Source organism: Arachis ipaensis, chromosome B08, assembly GCF_000816755.2.
Source record: "Arachis ipaensis cultivar K30076 chromosome B08, Araip1.1, whole genome shotgun sequence".
Lineage (NCBI taxonomy): Eukaryota > Viridiplantae > Streptophyta > Magnoliopsida > Fabales > Fabaceae > Arachis > Arachis ipaensis.
The window spans coordinates 47,772,392-47,778,225 of NC_029792.2; the positions used below are offsets into that span (position 1 = coordinate 47,772,392).

The 5,834-nt window shown below is 31.8% G+C and overlaps 1 long non-coding RNA gene across 2 annotated transcripts; it reads left to right on the forward strand.

Annotated features, from left to right (window-relative positions):
* Window positions 1,942–4,434, forward strand: LOC110265890. 2 transcript variants are annotated; one of them, XR_002352417.1, is made up of 4 exons: window positions 1,942–2,236; window positions 2,780–2,926; window positions 3,565–3,632; window positions 4,186–4,434. It is a non-coding gene; the product is annotated as an uncharacterized LOC110265890 (long non-coding RNA). The 2 variants fall into 2 exon arrangements; XR_002352416.1 differs by having other exon boundaries at window positions 1,947–2,174.

Below are 5,834 nucleotides of genomic sequence, written 5' to 3' on the forward strand. Positions count from 1 at the left end.
TATGGAGTTAAATTCTCATTGTCTTCATTTTAATTTGTATTTTTTATAAAATTATTATTAGTTGTTCCATCATCTCAATCATCTTCTAAATTCAATTAATCTACCATTTGAATAATTTTTAACAAATCAATATCAACAATAATGCAAAGTATTTTGTAAAACATACTAAAATCATAATTGATCATAATTCATAAACCAACTAACAACCAAGATGTTTAACTCAATAAAAAAAACATACCTAAATTATCTAAAGTTAGTTGAGACACACTTTTTGTAAAGCATCAACTCCTATGCAAATTCCAATTAACATCAATTCAACTATTGTAAAACTACATTAAACAACAACAATCAACAAAATGAATCAGCATCATAAAATAATTCAACTATTCAACCACTGCAAATTCCAATTAGCATCATAAACCAATCAACAAAATTAATAGTTCAAAATTTTCTATGCAAAGTTCAATTAGCTCAATTCAATTATTCTAAACCTACATTAAAACAACAACAATCAACTATTAAAAATTAACATAGAATAATTAAAAAAATAACAACTCACCTCTACATTATAGAGGCAGAACCAAAATCTTGATACACTATAAGAAAGTTTTAAAATAGCGACCGATTTTAGTGACCAATAAAATCGGTCACTATTAGCCCGATTTTGCGATCAATCAAATTTTTCTAGGATTTAAAAAAATCGGTTGCTAAATCAGTCGCTAAATTTCAATTAGCGACCGATTTAGTGACTACCCATTCTTGGTTGCTAAATTGGTCATTAAAATAAAAATTAGTGATTGATTTAGCTACCGACAATAAAACCAATCTAGTCGGTCGCTAAAATCGGTCGCTGTTTTTTTAACTTAGTGACCGAATTAGCAACCAAAACAAAAAATAAGCTTTTAGGGTATGTTGGTGGCTAAATCAATCACTATTTTTAATTTAGCGACCGATTTTGTGACCAATATAAAAACAAGCTTAATGGTGGTTGGTCGCTAAATTAGTCCCTAAAAAATTGGTCACTAATTCGGTTGCTAAGTGTTAAGATAGCGACCGATTTAGTGACCAACTATAAAATACTAGTTTTAAAGCATTTGGTCGCTAAATTGGTTGCTATTTTATAATTTATCGACCGAATTAGCAACCGACTTAAAAATATGTTGATAAAATAGTTGGTCGCTAATTTGGTCTCTAAGGTAGCAGTCACTAAATCGGTTGTTAACAGTTAATATAGCGACTGATTTTAGCAACCAACTATAAAATCTTAGTATTAGTGGTCACTAAATCAGTCGGTATTAGCGACAGAATTTGTGACCAACTAAAAAATAAAAGTTACAAATTAATTAGTTGCTAAATCGGTCACTGTTTTAAATAGTAGTGAACAAACTATATTTCATAATAAATTTAAAAAATCCATCACTTTTCAACCCTAACCCTAAGCTCTCTCCTCACACAACGTTCCTCTCGCCGCCTCCCTCACTCTCCGGCAGAGTGGAGAGAGAAGTCACTTTCCATCGAGTCCTGGTTGGCGCCGTTCTCGTCGGAGCCATTCTCGTCAGTGCCATCTCTCCTCCTCGAGTCTTTATCGTCGTCTGCCCTTCATCGCGTATTTCATCTGCTTGTTCTACCATTGTTGTAGATCGTCACATCCCCGTCTAGATCTATCGTTGCTCACATCGCGTCGTTCTTTTCTCACTGTCGCCTCCTATGGTAACTTCTTCTCCAGTAACAACAACAACAACAATCTTCCGGTTAAGTTGATTTTCTCCTTCAGTCAAGGTACTTCAACTTCGTAGCTCTGATTTTGAGTTCTCACTATAATTCCAGAGAATGTCTCTGTATTTTGATGTTAATTTAGTTTTATCTATTAGGATATTTATTATTTTCGTTAAATTAACACACATCACAAAACAACTCAATAATAAGTTAAACTTGAAGGTAGAAGCTACGCTGAAAAAAGCTTAGTTGATTTAATACCAAGAAAGTAGCTAAATTCTCTAACAACTCTAATAAAGAATATTGTTCAATTGTAAAATAGTTGATGTAATAGCATAAGGATCATTACCCTTAATAAGTATGTCATGTACATAGGCAAAAAAATATATTGCTGAAGCCTACCAGACTTCTTTATGAATAGGGATGGATGATATCATTGAGCATTTATTGAAGTAAAGGTAGAAGAGAAAATTGAACTATGAATGAAAGCCTTATATTGATTTTGTTCAGCAGATATCATGTACTGTGATAAATATTTATACAATTGATGGTTGTAGTCTCTTCTTATATTGCAAATTTTCCTAGCTCTCACAACTGTTATAACTACCGATAACTAATTAATAGAATTGCTAACAAAATGCTAAGATCTATAGTTAATTGTTTTATGAGTGGATAAATCTTCCAAACTTCATTAATTATGAGTAAGCAATTATCTAAAGATTTGATCGTGATATCAGTGAATAGAAACGGGTCTAGTATTATAACTAAGCTCTATCTATAATAAGGTTCGAGTATTGCTCCACCATTACAAATTTGTGTTTCATTGCATTTTAGTTAAGTGCTAAGTTTCTTGGGAGTTTAAGATTGGATTTGTAATTTAGGTGTCAATTTGTTTTCATTGTGGATCTGTTTATGGATTGGAGCTTAGCTTTCTATTATTTCAAATTTGGGGGATTTTTTTCTCTGAAACTATCCATACTACAAGATAATGATGATGGTTAAAGAAATGGAAAAGAAAAGAAAAACAGAAAAGTTTTTGCTTATTAATGTGATTATTTTGTAGGTTACAAGTGTTCAAGCAACTACTTTCTCAAAGAGTATTTTTATAGAATATGGATTGAATCAAAATGAAGAAGCAAGAACAGAGTTGAGAGCAGTAGATGCGTGGATACTGACTGACAAGCCTTACTCTCATCAATCCATTCATTCGGTAAGCGTCAATCTCCATTCCCAGTTCTCACCCATTTATTTTCATCCTTTGAGCTTTCAAAGTTTTAATGATTGATAAATGCAATAAGATACGATCTCTTTCGATTTTGCTTCGGATTTATTCAGTATACCTACTCTAAACAAACCCAGATTTTAAAATTCTTTTTTTTCCTGACCTTCAAGTTTTCCATTTTGCCATTTTAAATTGTGTTTAAGATATCTTGTTATGATTTTGGTTCTTTCTTTTACTATCATTTTATAGTATGATTTTCGACTTCTCTAATGATGTTTGATTTCATGCATCTTGCTTACAAATTTCATGTTCTTTAGTTTACTGATGCTAGTTTATTGAATATAATTTAGCAATTTGTTTCAATCAATTGATTATTTCATTAACTCTGGGTCTGGTTGATTGATAAACGTTTTGATGTAAAATAATTTGAAGTCAGCCCTTTCTTTTGTGGCATATAGTGCTAAAACCGATCAATATAAATTTGAAAGAATGGACCTAATGTCATGTTTTCGCTCTTGTTGTATGTGGCTAAAATCTTTCAAATTACAAGTTGTATATCTTTTTTTGTATGTCATCTTTTGTTTATATTTTCTTTCCCCTTAATCTTGTTCATTACAACTGTTCAGGTTAAATGGCAAATAGAGCTCAAATTCCCACCTAAAGTTCAACGCTCATTGCTATAATCGCAGATGAGGTAAGTATGGCATTTCTATGACTGGCGAGGGTTTTAAGTAGTTTGTGTCGTAATTTATTTTGATTCTTTCTAAATTTTTTAATGTGCAATTTAACCCTCTGGTTTAGCTTAGGACATGTGGTGGTTGGGTCGGAGTTTGGATGACAATTGAGGTTTAATATTTTCTATTGGTACAAAATTATAGCATTTTATCTTTAATTTTTATGATTGTTCTTGTTAAGATGATCCTATTTCATCCACCAATATATATTTAAAAGTTTAGAGGTTGATGTCTTGATGAGTGTCAAGTGCTGATGTGCAAAACCTATTTTTATCTTGACCTGTACATTAGAGCTCTATTAGCATGTTGAAGCATTTGTATTTACCGTAATCTATATATAATACTAGCCTATGTAATTTGCCTAGATATCTTCTGGTGCATACATGCAATATTTGATATAGAAAATCTAGCATTATGACGCATTCTAGTTTTTATGATGTTTGTTTTGCATTTTGATATTTTAGATGCACTTTACCATAAAAAGTAATAACTACTTAATGGAATATAATGCAGGATACTATTGTTGGAATTTTGCTGGCTGGAGCGGGTAATGTTGACTTGCAAAGAAAGACAAATTATCTTATTTTAGATTCAAGCAGCTGCTATTTTAATGATTTTGTATATTTTCATGTTAGTTGTTAGTGTTTCCAAAATAAATGAAGTTTTATTAGAATTGAAAAAGAATAAAAAGTTCTTACTATCAAGAATTTGATATACGATGCATAAAATAAGTTTTTCAATTAATGTGGTTATTTAAGAATATTCATGTTGTCAAGTCTTTTGTTTCAATTCAATGCAAAGCAAGATAGCTCATTCTATCTAAGATAATGAAAATATTTTTTGTTACTAATAATGCTTGGTTGCTAATTAGCGATCGATTTAGTGACTGAAATATTGGTTGCTAAAATATAGGTCTCTACTTAGCGACTGAATTAAAAACTGAAACATTGGTAGCGAATTAGAGGCCGAAATGCTGGTCACAAACTAACGACCGATTTAGTAACCGAAAAAGTTGTTGCTATTTAGCAACCGATATACTCAGCGACTGATTTAGCGATCGAAAAATTTGGTCACCATTTAGCGATCGATACTCTATGGTGAGGGTTTGGTGTCCTTATTCAAAAATCGATCGCTAAAATCGGTTGCTAACGGTTAGCGACCGAAGTTGGTCGCTATTTTCTAATTAGCGACCACCAAAATTGGTTGCTAAATCGGTCGCTAAGGGTTTATGACGCTAAATCGGTCGCTTCCGGTAATTTCTTATAGTGACATGTAGAGAAGGTAGAGAAAAAGAAGCTATGGCGAAACACACTACAGGGACAAATGAGGCACGAGGTGGTGGCAACAGTGAACCTGAGCCACGACTAACGAGGTCGACACGAGGAGCACAAATTAGCAAAGGCAGTGAAGATGCAACAGAGATGAAAGGAAAAAGCGAGTATAGACTGGCAGCGTACAAATGACATAGAGGAGGCGGTGAAAGGCGCAGCAACGAGGCAGCGACCGTGCGGCGGTAGTGAGTGAGATGCAGAGCTACATAGGTAAGAGCTCTGTGAGAATGAGTTCTGTGCCGTTTAATTGAAAGTAAGAGTGAGAGTAGAAAAGTGAGGTTGGAGATAGGTTCAAAATAGAATTTCTTTTTATTTTTTTAAAAAATTACAAAAATGACATCATTTTGGGGGTAAGGTTTGAAAAAAATTTAAACGAGTCTGATTTATTGATTTTTGCAAAAATATCTGATTCAAATTGATTTTCATTGATTCTTCTCATTATCATCCTATGACCAGCCCAAACTGATCTTAAGACTAAGTCACCAGTTTTTTAGGTCAATCGTCTAGATCAGTCCGATATTTATAACACTAATTTTAATTAGTTTCAACATAATTGATTTTAGTAAAATATATTTATAGTTAAAAAACAATAATTAATTTAAAAATTATAATACATGCATATTGATGTCTGATACTACTTTTAGCTAGAATTTTTTACATCAGTTTTTTAGGTCTAGATCAGTCCGATATTTATAACACTAATTTTAATTAGTTTCAACATAATTGATTTTAGTAAAATATATTTATAGTTAATAGTTAAAAATTAATTTAAAAATTATAATACATGCATATTGATGTCTGATACTACTTTTAGCTAGAATTTTTTACATA